The sequence below is a fragment of the Lutra lutra genome, chromosome 8 (genome assembly GCF_902655055.1).
Source record: "Lutra lutra chromosome 8, mLutLut1.2, whole genome shotgun sequence".
NCBI lineage: Eukaryota > Metazoa > Chordata > Mammalia > Carnivora > Mustelidae > Lutra > Lutra lutra.
In genome coordinates, this window is record NC_062285.1 from 116,836,422 (window position 1) to 116,851,892 (window position 15,471).

Sequence of the window (15,471 nt, forward strand, 5' to 3'; positions counted from 1 at the left end):
CAAAGGTCAGAACTATTTTAATTGCTTTTGAAAGTGAGATGATCCTAGTTCAATCACACAGTATTAATTCCATCTCTCTGTGCAACTAATTTAATAGTCCTTTAGCCTGTGGATGCAAGAAGTAGTTCAGAGTTTTTGAAGACTTGTAACCAGAGCCCCTTTAAGTCTCAGGATGACCTGATTAGGTTAATAAAAACTCCCTGAACACTTCCCATTTCCCTGGTGAAGCATCCATTGTATGAGGACCCAAAGTAGTAATATGTCCCTGGCCTCTTCTATCCCTTTTATACTTGGTCAAGCTGCTTAAAGCCACAAGATTATTTTGTTTCGGTTAGTTTTTAGTTTGTTTTGTCTTAGTCTATTAACAATGGGAAAGCAAGCCATCGCTTCAGAGAAAGACACTTTAAACTTCCCAGGGCTAATTTCTGTCTCCAGTGCTCTGAGGCACCCCTACCAAACCCACCTCCCAGCTACTCGAGTGTTCTACACTATCTCCTCTCCATCTGATCTTCTCAATATAAGTCCCTCCCTCCCCTGCCCATCCCCTGCCAACTTCAGTTTATAATGTTGGGGGCTGAATTGGGTCCTCCCAAAATTCATATGGTGAAGTCCTAACGCCCAGGATCTCTCAATACAACTAGAAGTTTCTATGGGTGGAACCTAATCCAATAGACAACTGTCCTGGTAAGAAGGGAAGAGTGTGACACAGATTGTGAGTGCACACAGAAGAAAGATGATAGGAGGGCCCACCATGAAGGCGGCATCTATAAGACAAAGAGAGAGAAGGCTTGGAAAAAACAAACCTGCCTACATCTCACTCTCAAACATCCAGCCTCCACAACTCTGAGGGGAAAAAAGAAAAGAAAAAAAAAAAATCTGTTCAAACCACCCAGTGTGTGGGATCTTGTTATGACAGCCTTGGAAAATGAGGACATGGAGCTTTGCCGCTTGCTAACCATGGGATTTCTCTACTACGATGAGGACTAGTCCTGCGTTTAAGAGTTGTTTGAAGAAGGAAGCAAAACATATGAAGTTCCTGATTTTATTATACATGACATTACTGAAATTTTTCAAATTTAAAAAACTGAACAGCATTATTTCATATGATATAATTGGAGCTCCATGTTCATTGTACTGTAAAAAACATAAAATTCTTAATTACATCCCATTTGAAACATAATCTTTGACCATGGGTTTGCACATGTCCTATAATTTTATTCTTTCCTTTGACAACTGAACCACAGTTGACTGGCTTAAGATCAATAAATGTCTAATTAAGGATAAATTGTCTCCATTTTTGGCATCCAGATAATCTCCATCTTTTCTAAATTGAATTAAGTTTAGGAGATCAAATTACTTATCATTAAAACCAGCACTCTTATGCTTTCCTTTTTCCATTCCATGCATTTTTATAAAATATGTGCAAAAGTGCAACAAAATTCAAATTATTGCATAAAACACTGCTATAAAGATTAAAATGGAGGATGTCACCAGAACCAAACTATGGGTTGAAAGGCAGCTCTCCCAGGCTAAAAACATCGATTTGTCATTCCAGATCCAAACGTCCAGATTTGGCCTGGAAAAAGCAATTAAAGGATTAAATGTATAATGGTCCAAATGTGGTTTGTATGCAAGTAATAACCCTCAATTGGCTGAGTGCTTTGTTCCCAATAAGCAATAACTATTATTATTGTGGTTGTCATTTTTATTATAATTTTTGGTGTTATTACATAAATATACTCTGGGTCATGTGCCTAAACACATTGCATGGGCCCACGGTCTTCCAGCAAACCTTGGCGGAGCCCTGACTATGGCAGGTTCAGGACTGGGTGAGAGCAGTGTGATGGACAGGATCGGTTTCTTTCTTTGCTCACACTCTAAGAACGAGTTACACAAATGAGCGGATCAGCCCCAGTGCAGCGTGGCCAATGACACAATCCAGGTGTGTCTGGAATGCTTGGCCATCGCCCAGCTCTCTATGTCTTATAGAGAAGGGTATTAGAGCAGAATCAGGGGAGGCCTGAGAAGGATCTGGAAACCTGAACAAGGGAACAGAAATTATTTAAAACTTCTCTTCCGTCACAGTGCTGGCTAAATTATACGTGATTACTTGTTCCAAGACTGGTTGGCAGGTTTGCTTTCTTCTGAGATCTCTCTCCTGGGCTTATAGAGAGCCCCCTTCTTCCTGTGACCTCAACTGGCCTTCCTCTGTGTAGACTCACATGACTGTGGCACCATCTCCCCTTCTTATAAGCACACCAGACATATTGGATTAGGACAGGTCTATGCAGCAAACTACTTTACCTTATTACCTTTTTAAAGGTCCGATCTCCAAATACAATCACATTTTTTCTGAAGTACTAAGGGTTAGGGCTTCACTATATCGATTTAAGGAAGAGGTAATTCAGCCCATAACATTGCGACTTGACCTAAAGTTAGTAAGTCTAAGTTCATTTTTTACTCTTCTCATGGTCACTGCCGATCAGTATTCTTTCAGCAATTCTACGAATAATCATCCCCTTGCATATACCGAGGCTTTCATATACATTTTTTTTTCAATCCCAAGACATTGGGTATGAGATAGACACTGTTGCTTCAGGAGGAAAACCATAACTCAGGATGCAACATTGTCTAATAAAGCTTACATAGTTAGTAAATGGTACAACAGGTTGTCTTGGTCAGTTCAGGCTGCTATAACAAAATACCACAGCCTGGGTGGCTTATAGACAACAGAATTTCCTTTCTTACAGTTCTGGAGGCTAGGAAGTCCAAAGTCAATTTAGCAGTTTCAGCATCTGATAAGAGCCTGCTTCCTGGTTCCTAGACAGTTGTCTTTTCACTATAACTTCACATGACAAAAGAAAGAGAGCTCTCTGGGGCCTTTTTCATAAGGGTACTAATCCCATTCATGAAGGTTCCACACTCATGACTTAATTGTCTTCCAAAGGCCCCATCTCCTAATACCATCCCTTTGGGGATGTGCTTTCAACATATGAATTTTGGAGAACACCAACAGTCTACAATAGAAGTGACTGCTTAGCTCTTCTGACCTCCTTTCAGAAGGTCATCAGATATCTAGTCAAGGGTACTTTCTACTATACCACCATTTCTCATAAAATGTATAGCTCTGATATGGATCACAACAGCCCCCACTTTCTCAAATTATCCACATGCTCCAAACAATTCACATTCATCACAGACTCATAAATAGAATGATAAGAGGAATCCTGAAAGACAGCTGTTCAACTCTCCACATTTCACTGATCAGGAAACCAAGGCCAGAGAACAAATAACAGGCCCAAGTTTATATAGGAAATAAACTAGAGACTGGGACCAGAAGTAAGTCAACATTGATCTGTCCTACCGATAATACTGTAACTTATTAATTGGACCTTTGTGGAGCCAGAAGTGTGGCAATTCAGAAGAACAAATCCACAGCCAGAGACTCCTGGATTTGAATGTCTTTCCCATGATATATAGCAGCTGTCACTTAAACTTTTAGAACCTCACTTTCTCTTCTGAAATACAAGGATAATGATAACAAGTCAGAGTTAACTGAGATAATATAGGTAAAGTACATAGAGTTGTACCAAATATAGTAAGTACTCATTGAGGGGACCATGACGTATACATCTTCATTACATGTTACATAGGTACGATGTAGATGCTATAATAAATATCATGTTAGTTTCTCAGGGCTGGAGAGGTTTTGCCCATCCCAATGCAGGATTGCATAATTGAGTTTCAGAGACCACAAAGGACTGCCTTCCGTGGCTGTGTTTGGGGTTACTACCCCAAGTTTAGAAAACATAAAGATAGAAAATTGCTGAACCCAGTGAAATGCCAGATATTTCAGAAGAGTTGGTCTACCAGTCAAGTCAATACCACATCTGGACGGAGACTGGTCATGAACATCTTTCTCGATAATATCCATACACTCCTAAATCCAAATATTCTTAACAGAGACAAACATCCTGGATTTCTGTGTATAACTCCACCTAACCTTTACCATTTACAATGCTCGATGCTAGATACATTTTTGCTTGTATGTTCCCACCACACAATTAGTACCCTTTTCTCCTGGTCAAAGAGTCTACATTTCTGACACCATCAGAGGAAACAACGCAATTTTATTTTTAAACTACCATTGTTTTTAGTTCCTTTGTCCGCAAAAACCATAATGAGACCCATACAGGGTATCCAATTTTAGATTTGGTGTGCTACCAGGATATTTTCTTTCAGGAGAAAAAAGTTAGAGGAAATTACTGTGCAAATAATCATGTCCCCAGGGTGACTGCTGGCGACCACTGGGCAAAATAGTTTGTCACTCCTGAGACTTTGCCATGGAAACCACCCTATCTGAAGTGGCTCCTGAAGAAACTCCACATTCTCGAGACCTTCCCAAATGGAAAAATCTGGTTTGAGGAACTAAGAAAGGCAAGAAGAATTTGCTCAGGGATCATAGACTTTATAATCTAGGTTGAGTTATTACTTTTCTTAATGCAGAAACTTGGCCAAAGAGATCAAATAAACATTCTGAGAATTTTATAGGAAGAGAAATCTCTGGCAGTGATTAAGGTCAGCTTAGCTGGAGCCTGATCTCTCAGCTTAAAGGCAGCGAAGATGGGGAACCCCAATTCAAGCTCAACTGTTAAGTCATTCCTGACACTTGACTATGAGGACAGCTAGAGGCACAACTTCCTGTTTTGTTTTGACTTGCATGTATCACTGATGCAATGTCATATTAATTTGCAGAAATAGGGACTTTTAAGTTACATACACATATAAATTTTAAACCACTGATGCATGGATTGTGGCAAAAAGATCAGAGACTATGAATCTGTTTCTTGACATCTGTTTTTTGCCTGGGGTAAAAAATAAATTAAAATATATAAAAAATATTCAGGGGAGAATATCATTATGAAACAGAAATGTATACAATTCTTTCCTCCCCTTCTGTTTGTTAAACTAGGAGAATGGGTCTCTCCTCTCTTCCCCTTGGGCCTCTAGAATATACACATCCTCACATATATCAAGAATTTTTTAAATATATGTAATATCTCATTGATCCATATGCCAGTTCAGAGAGGGAGGAGGAAATGCATAAGAGAGAAACATGGGTTCTGCCAGGCACTGCTACAGAAGTTCTCTCCTTCATGATGTCAGCTGCCCTTTGAAGGAGACATCAGTAGCCCCCTATAGACCTAACAAGTAAGCCTTGGGGAGATCAGGTGACTCAGGGAAGGTGAGGGGGTAGTGAGAGCTGGGGCAGCATCTGCCTGGTCCACTGTTACCACAGATGCCCTGCCAGAGGTAGACGTCCCCCCCCCAACCCCTGCACACACACACACAGCCTGCTGTCCCAGCTATGGGGAAGATCACACTACAGGTTTATTTTTTTAATTGCAATGAGATAGAAATGTTCAGAAGAGAAAAGAAGGGAAAATCAGGAGGAAGGGAAGACAGTTGGAGAGAGGAGAACCTGGGAACAGAACCCCCAACCTCTGAAAACTACAGGTTTAGAAGGCTGCCAAGCATGAAGAAAGTAAGTTCTGTCTGTCCCTCCAAAGAAATGTCTTCAGGAGAAAAAAAAAAAAGTGCCATGAACAGCTTTCTTTTCCCAGAAACTAGAGCGTTTTTCTCTCAGGCCAATGGCCATGAGATAACTGATTGTATTTTCATTTTTGTTTTGGCCCCCAAACAACTGAGAATGACATTTACAGCTCAATTCTATTAACTCTCTTGGACCCTCTAGTCTAGATATTTATTCTAGCTCTTTACCTGGCTTTGTCTTTTTATATTTATATATGAATCATTTTTTCCCTTTCATTCAGCCAACAAATATTTATCAAGTGTTCACTATACACCAGGCACTGAACTATGTGTTGGGTTCCCAATGGAAGTGACACACACACAGTCTCTATTTTCAGGAAGACAATGAAACTGTCACACGAAAAGTACAAGGAAGGAGAAGTACAGGGTGGTAGAGCACCTAGAACAGATGGACTTCAGCTAATTCTGCAGGTATCAGGATTGCCCCAGGCAGGTGACATTTGTACTGAGATCTATAGGGCGCTAACTAAGAAAAAGGGCAAGTGGGGAAAGGTCAGAGTTGCAGTGCACTTCAAGCAGCGAGCACAAACTTGCCAGTCTCTAGAGTGGAAAGAGCTTTGACAACAAGGGAAGGAAGCCGTCTTGAGATAGAAAGACCACATCAACATGTAGATAGACACGTTAACAGAGAGAGAAATATTACGGATCTTGGTCTTTGTCCCAAGAATGCTGATGAAGATATTAAATGACTTGCTCAAAGTCATTCAGCCAGTGAACAAAGATGTGTGTAAGAAATATCAACATAGCACAATTGAATCAGCTTATAGCTAGTAATCAATGCTACGGAGAAATCCAAAATAATCACTAAAATCATTACATTCATGCTGTCACATATAGGGCATCACAAAATTGCTGTTAAGCCAAAAATGTGATACAGATCTTGTTAAATAGTTATTATTAAATTTACTATTACATACCCAGTTTACATAAGATAAAACTGATGTTCAGAAGAGTTGAATGATTTCCTTGAGATTACTCCAGAAAAGTAACCAACATGGGACTAGGAATCAGGACTGTTGAATCAACACTTGGTGTTGTCCATGAAGCATGCCCCACATGATACTTAGCTGATCCTGTAAATTCATCTTCAAGACTGGGTATCAGGAAATAAATCAGAGGATGTAAACTTTTCTGTGAATCTGCCCTTGAGCTCTATTCTTGAGGCATATAAATGACAGTGAAGGAGAAAATGTGAGATAGATTTTATAAATTATTCTAATAAATGGAAAGTCATTATCTAGATTATTCATGCAAATGCATGATTGATCTTGAATTTTTACAAAGGAAAGAAAACAAAACATCCTTCACCCCTGAAAGGTAATTTGAAATTTGTTACACTTAAGATGTTAAAAAATCTAGGCAAGCCTTAGCTTTACATGCTTTGATTTTAAAAAGCTTTCACTCTTGGGCAGAAAATTAAATGTTCTTATTCCTATCCCTAATGAGAGGAAAAGAAAAATCTGAAGGAGTGTAGAGAAACTGTTACATCGCTTCACATAAACAATGTTCTCTGCTGTTGAGTGGTTCTTATAAGAAAAAAAAAAGTAGCTTTAAGCAACGTCAAGAAATGTAAATGAGGTTTTATTGAAATGGTACTCTTGACAATAAAGGAAAAAGACATCTTGTGGAAAAAAAAGAGCCATAGCAGAAAGACAAGTATCCCTTCAAAGTCATCTGGCTCCAGAGACTGAGGGATCACACGAGTTATGGCACAGCAAGACCTGTGGCCCTCAGAAATCCTTCATCAGCGGGACCCACCTCCCTTCTTGAGTGTCGTCTTTCTTCTCTACACAACCCATTGGCTGGGCCTCAGGGAATGTGCAAATGACCTGGGCACCGGTTCTGCCTCCCTGGCCATTGGAGTCCACTGAAGCTCTCTGCCACATCAGAATCTGTCTCTTCCCATCACTATCCATTTTGTCCCCTGGTCTGCGTCTTCTCCCTACCTTACACTTCTACTTGCTAATACTTTTAGATGATCATTGCTTTGTCTCATTTACAACCCTACTAGACCTCTGTGGCCCAAAGGCCTCAGTTTACCTGAGCTCTCTCCATGGGATTTTTTGGGTGTTCGCCCCTTATTTCTATATTCCCTTGCTATATTCCTCAGTTTATACCATGGGAGGAAAACTGGCCTAGTGAATAACCCTGTTCTGATTTTGAGCCAGCTCTATCTAGCAGGTTTTCTCATTGACGGCTGGCCACTCTTAGTTCAGGCAGTGACCACTCCCAGCAAGCCCTAGCTCAGGGTAACAGCCTGGAGAGTAACAGAGCACACACGTTGAGGGCAAGCTCTGGTATGATATCTGGGTTCAAATCCCAGCTATGCCATTTACTAACCATGGGACTTGGAGCAAATCCTTCAATGCCTCCTCTATAAAAGGAAGGAGATTGTAACATCTATCTGAGTTGTGAGGACTAAATGAAATAACGCATGGAAAAATTTATCACTGTATTTAGTAGCCAGTAATAGCCCCACTGGCCTCAGCTGCTATTACTATGCATATCTATGGCTGATCCTCAGTAGGTGGCCAGGAGGAGGACAATTGCCTTTGACCTGGGACCATGGTTCCAGAGGAAATCATCAAGGACCCCATTCAATCCCAAGTCTACAACACCTTCAACCTTGGCTATGCTTGTCAAAGCTCATGAAGAGATCTTTTTAGATGGGAAAGATGCTGAGAGAATTTTGGATTTTTCTTTTATGTGAACTCTCTTCGCATAACCAGTTTAAATTTGCAAAATTAATGTATACAGATGTGGGTAACTACTGGGATAGGCTGTCCAAAGTGCCCTTCTTCATTTGAGCATTCTATGAAATGTTGATGGTTGAATTTAGAGAGGTTTTTATGGTTGTTCTGGCATTTGCCTATGTGTGTGTGTGTGTGTGTGTTTTCATAAGAACTCCCACATTATTATGTGACCTGTTAAGATCTAGAGGAATTATAGTAACCTGGGAATTACTGTCAATTAAGCCAGTCAAGTCGCATAAGTAGAACTAACTAAATATTTTTATTTGAATTAGCACTTGTAACTGTTATAGAACAATACAGAAATGGGTTTAGTCCAAGGCAGGGTATTTCCAACCCATATGAACTGGGCTAGAAATGAAATGGCCTGTGAGAGCAACCTAATCTCGAGATGACATGATATCACTATATTTCATTGTCTGACTCCAGGGAGCGCCATTCACCCTATGTTCTAGAATATACTATGACAAAATACCATGGTTTCTGAAGCCTAGATGTTCCAGAAAAACTCACTAGAGAAGGGAAGGGAGTCGGGCTCACAGACTGATCTTTGTCAGAGGCTGAAGCGTGGTTCTCTGACATTGACAGAAAACCCTGAAAATTATAAATTGGATTATGATAATTCCCATTTTCAGTCTTTCCAATAGTACACTCATCCCTCTCCAGCCCATGGTTCAATAAACCTCAGCCCCTCTGCCTGCTTCCTGTTCCCAGCACATACCAAGGTCTTCCCCAGCTCAGGAACCCAGTCCCATGTGAGTCCTCTCCCTCACCACCTACCCGAGATTCATCCAACTCAACATTTCCTATCTTGATAAGCACCCTAATGCATTTCCTACATAGCACCTGCCATACTTATATAATAATTTTATAATAATATAATAATTATAACTATTTTATTTCTAAGCTCACTTGAATTCTGAGATCTTTGTTCCTAGACTAAAGGCTTTATGAAAGCAGAGATCATCTCTATTTTATCAACCATTAGGGCTCCAACAGTTACCGCAATGCACAGCCCACAGGAGGTACTCAATAAATATCTGTTGAATGAATTAAAGACAGGAGGGAAATCTAAGGGCAATTAGATTCTTTAAATGGGTGAAGTGTATGGTATGCAAATTATATGCTATGTGAAGTATGTATCGAAAGAGCTGTCCTCAGAAGGACAGAAACTTAAAATTGGAATCTAAACTCAGAACTTCAAGTTCCCTTCTAGGATTGTGGCGTGCAACTCTATTTCGTGCACAAGCAAAGCCTTGGAACCAAGAAAGAATCATGTTGACACCAAAGAAACAGTGAACCGCTGCACCATTCGGTGGTTATTAAGGCACAAACCAGCCCTTAACAGAAATAGAGATCAACAAACCCTCATTAGAAGGGGCTGATAATATACAAGCCTAGTCAGTGAGTCTCGTGGTGCCTGCTCAGTCTTTGAGACCAGAGACTGGATGAGACTAAATGGGAACCAAAACTTTGTTTCTGTTATAATAGGACCCAAGAGGTGCTTTGCTTGGGGGGTTGGGTGCTGGGGAGGGTTATTATCTTCTTCCCATCAGCTTTGTTCAGTACTTGATCTCCTAAAGCATTCAGAGGTTAAAAATCTGATTACAGAAAAGCTTGGCTTTCGTTTTTTGCTTTCTGTATTTCGGTACCATTTGAATATTGGCAAAGCAATCTATAATTATTTTTTTGCTCTTATTCAAAGTACTTTTGTGCTGAGCAGGTAGGTAGATGTCTCAGTCTCAGCTGTACCTGGGCCCTTTGTATGGTGAGAGTAACAGAATGTCCCAATTAACTTAAAATAACCCGCTTGGGGGCTGTCTTCTTAGGAGATGCCTGTCTTCCTATTGGCAGATAAAGCTACTTACGGGATTTTGTGGGCTCTCTTACGGACCCTTAGAGCTTTCTAAAATCTTCTCGGGACAAAGGTGGGCATTGACAAAATAAACCATCGGTAACAACTGATATGATAAATGGGGTGCAAGTTGTTCCTTTTCCATGCCATAATAGCAAAGTCCCTTGGCTTAAAGGAATCAGGTATTTGGTGGAATGTCCTTGGCTCTTTCTTTGCAGAAAATACTGGCAAGTGAAATTCCCTTTATAGAATTAACCATCTCCAGAAGGTTAAGATACTGCTCGGATACAGCATGTCCACAGATCATGTAAATCGGCTAATAACAAGGGCAATATTAAAACCAACCTGCGGGGAGTCTGGGTGGCTCAGTGGGTTAAAGCCTCTGCCTTTGGCTCAGGTCATGATCTCAGGGTCCTGGGATAGAGCTCCACATCAGGCTCTCTGCTCAGTAGGGAGCCTGCTTCCTCCTCTCTTTCTGCCTGCCTCTCTGCCTACTTGTGATCTCTGTCAAGTAAATATATAAAATCTTTAAAAAGAAAAAAAAAAAAAAAGAAAACCTGGATCTGAATCCTAACTCAATCACTCCATAAGTCTGTGTATATAACACAGGCAAGTTATTTAGCCTCTGTAAGGCTGTCTTCCCATCTGTACAATGTAAAGAGGAATATTTACTATTAGGTGGGCTGTCTCATGGGTCACGTAAAACAGAACACATGTACCACAGCACCTGACCCACGGAAAGGGCCCGATGTGCTCTAGTTGTTACTGTTGTCCCCACAGAAAGTTCTGTTGAATTCATACAGTGCTCCCTCCACACACCAAAAAAAATCATACGATGCTCAATGATGAAAGTGAAACCCCACCAAGCCTCAGTTTCCCTATTTTTCAACCGAGAATGACACATATAGCAAGAGTAAGAAAAGGAAAATACATACGACAGTGATCTGTAAATTAAATGTCTGCATTATCCTGATTTAATATATTGGCTTTATCGTTGGTGCTATTAGTAGTTCAACACTTAAAGCAATCACAACGGCTGTCACACGCCACAAAATCCACAGCCCGTTCTCAATTTTCAGCCTCAGGATTAGACATGATGAAGAGACATTATTTTGTTTCCCAAAGGGAGGGGAAAAAAACACAAAAGAGAAGAATCACTACGGAACACAATAGCACATGTTAGTGTTAATTTTGTTGAAAGGGCACATTCGGTTAATGTTTTCAACCTCACAGTTAGCACCCATGAGCAGGGAATTAAGTTAAATATTTTAATGCATATGTAGGTGGAGTAAGACAGCTGGATTTGGTTGTAAGGATTCCAAGGCCTGATGGTTTCCCTATAGGCAAGATATGAGGAGGATATGACAAAATAGAGATAAGACCATCAAAAGCAATATCATAAATCTGATCTCAATAGTTGGGGCCTTGAAAACAAGTACCAAAGTGTCTCCATGGCACAAAGGAGACTAGAGGAAGGAATTCTCAGCCTTGCATAAGCATCAGAATCACGTAGAAAGCTTTTATTTTTTTTTTCATTTTTTATTTTTTATTAACATATAATGTATTATTAGCCCCAATAGTACAGGTCTGTGAATCGCCTGATTTACACACGTCACAGCACTCACCATAGTACATACCCTCCCCAATGTCCATAATACAACCACCCTCTCCCTCCCCCCTCCCCCCGGCAACCCTCAGTTTGTTTTGTGAGATTAATAGTCTCCTATGGTTTGTCTCCCTCCTGATCCCATCTTCTTTCATTTTTTCCTTCCCTATCCCCCTAAACCCCCCACATTGCCTTCAACTTCCTCATATCAGGGAGATCATATGATAATTGTCTTTCTCTGATCGACTTATTTCGCTCAGCATAATACCCTCTAGTTCCATCCATGCTGTTGCAAATGGCAAGATTTCATTTCTTTTGATGGCTGCATAGTATTCCATTGTAGATATACACCATATCTTCCTTATCCATTCATCTGTTGATGGACATCTAGGTTCTTTCCATAGTTTGACTATTGTGGACATAGCTGCTATAAACATTCGGGTGCACGTGCCCCTTAGGATCACTACATTTGTATCTTTAGGGTAAATACCCAATAGTGCAATTGCTGGGTCATAGGGTAGCTCTATTTTCAACTTCTTGAGGATCCATGCTGTTTTCCAGAGTGGCTGCACCAGCTATGCAGAAAGCTTTTAAAACACAAGTTGCTGGGCCCCATCATCTCATCTGAATTAGTAGGTTGGGGTGCAGCCCAAGAACTTGGATTTCTACTGAGCTCTCAGGGGTGCTGATACTGGTCTAGGGACTGTACTTTGAAGACACCTGATTTATATAATATAGGTACTTGGTAATAATGCTCAGGTGCACAAGGATGATTAGAAGAACATGAGCGTTTTGTTTTTTAACTTTATTAAGGGATAATTAACAAATATAATTGTGTGTATTTAAGGCATATGATGTGATGATTTAACATACATATACGTTGTGTGGGCACCTGGGTGGCTCAGTGGGTTAAGCCGCTGCCTTCGGCTCAGGTCATGATCTTGGAGTCCTGGGATTGAGTCCCGCATCGGGCTCTCTGCTCAGCAGGGAGCCTGCTTCCTCCTGTCTCTCTGCCTGCCTCTCTGCCTACTTGTGTTCTCTCTCTCTCTGTCAAATAAATAAATAAAATCTTTAAAAAAAAAAAAAACATACATATACGTTGTGGAATGATTACCAAGATCAATGTAATTAACACATCCAACCCCTCATATGCTTTACTCCTTTTTTCAGTGTGTGTGTGTGATGAAAATGCTTATGATCTACTCTCAGTAACTTTCAAGTATACAATACCATATTATTAACTACAGTCACCATGTTATACATTAGATCCTCAGAACTCATTCTTCTAACTGAAAATTTATACCCTTTGACCTATATCATTCCATTGCCCCTCCTCCTAGCCCCTGGCAACCATCACTCTGCTGTCTGTTTCTATGAATGCATCTTTCTTTACATTCCATATAGAAGGGATATCAAACAGTATTTGTCTTTGTCTGGCTTATTCCACTTAGCATAATGTCCTCTGGGTTCATCCATGTTGTTGCAAATGTCAGGATTTCCTGCTTTTTTATGTCTGGATCATATTCCACTGTGGTGTGTGTGTGTGTGTGTGTGTGTGTGTGTGTGTGTGTGAATATGTATGTGTCTATACCACATTTTCTGTATTCATTCATTCTTCAAAGGACATTTAGGTTGTTTCCATATCTTGGCAGTTGTGAATAAAGCTGCAATGAACATGGGTGTACAGCTATCTCTTCAGGGTACAGATTTCAATTCCTTCCTTCAAATATATATACCCAGGAGTGGGATTGCTGAACCAAATTTGTTGAGGAAGTACCATACTGTTTTCTAAATGGCTGTACCAATGTACCTTCCCACCAACAGTGTATAAGAGTTCCTTTTTCTCCACATCCTCGCCAACATTTGTTATCTCTTGTCTTTTGGGTAATAGCCATCTGAACAGGTGTGAGGTGATACCTCATTGTGGTTTTGGTTTGCGTGATGATTGGTGATATTAAGCATCTTTCATATATCTATGGGTATGCCATTTGTGTGTCTTTGGGAAAATGTCGATTCAGGTCATTTACCCACTTTTTATTGTACTATTTGCTTTTTTGTTATTGAACTATACGAGTTTTTTTTTTTTTATTTAATATATTTTGGGCATTGATCCCTGATCGGATATATAGCTGGCAAGTATTTTCTTCCAGTCTATACCTTGTATTTTCACTTTATTGCATGTCTTCTTTCCTGTGCAGAAGCTCTTTAGTTTGGTGTCGTCCTACTTGTTTATTTTCACTTTTGTTGCCTGTGCTTTTGCTTTCTTATCTAAGAAATAATTGTGAAGACTAATGTCAAAGATCATTTTACCTATGTTTTCTTCCAGGAGTTTTATGGCTTCAGGTCTTACATTTAAGTCTCTGATCTATTTGCGAGTGATGGAAGACAAGGGACCAGTTTCATGCTGTAGATATCCAGTTTTCCCAGCAGCCTTTATTGAAGATACTGTCTTTCCATCCTTTCCCCTTTGGCATTCTTGGCACCATTGTCAAAAATCATTTGACCATGTACATGTAAGCTTATGTCTGGGCTGTCTATTTTGTTCCAGTGGTCTGCATACCTCTTTTATGCTCCCCACCACCACACTGTTTTAATTATGATAGCTTTGTAATATAGTTTGCAACCAGAAAGTGTGATACCTCCAGCTTTGTTCTTTGTCAGGATTGCTACAGCTCTTCAGGGTCTTTTGTGGTTCCATTAAAAGTTTAGGATTGGGGCGCCTGGGTGGCTCAGTGGGTTAAGCCTCTGCCTTCGGCTGAGGTCATGATTCCAGGGCCCTGGGATCGAGCCCCACATCGGGCTCTCTGCTCCATGGGGGGCCTGCTCCCCCCCCGCCTGCCTCTCTGCCTGCTTGTGATCTCTGTCTGTCAAATAAATAAATAAAATCTTTTTTTTTTAAGATTTTATTTATTTATTTGACGGGGGGAGAGAGAGAGAGAGATCAGAAGTAGGCAGAGAGAGAGGAGGAAGCAGGCTCCCCGCCGAGCAGAGAGCCCGATGCGGGGCTCGATCCCAGGACCCTGAGATCATGACCTGGGCCGAAGGCAGAGGCTTAACCCACTGAGCCACCCAGGTGCCCCAATAAATAAAATCTTTAAAAAAATAAAATAAAAGAGGAAACGGAGACAAAGCAAGTGGCCCTAAATCACAAGGCCAGTAAATAACAGAGCTAGATTTGAAACCAGAGCTCACTCACTCCTGATCCTGGTCTCTATTTAGACAATGCCTGGCACATGTAAAGAATGATCTGTGCAGTATATATCTATTAAAACTTCACAGGCATCTGGGGCACCTGGATGGCTCAGTCGGTTAAGCGTCAGACTCTTGATTTTGGCTCAGATCATGTGTATATACATAAAAGGTTTCACTCGTGCTTAAGAACATTTAGAAATCAGACATATTTCTGTATCTTCTCACTCCTCTTGAAAACATGACTATTTCTTATTGCCAACATCCAATAAACTACAAAATGATGTAGAGAGAAGCAAACAGAACACCCTTTGTTCCATCAGCCTCATAAATATTTTTCATGTTATTACGTCAGCAGGAATTCTCTTTGTCCGACTGTAAATTGATTTCTACCCAAGCTGGGCTGTCCTCTTCCCTTCTTTGATATGAATCTTGGTCTTTCCCTTAGTCATCATATA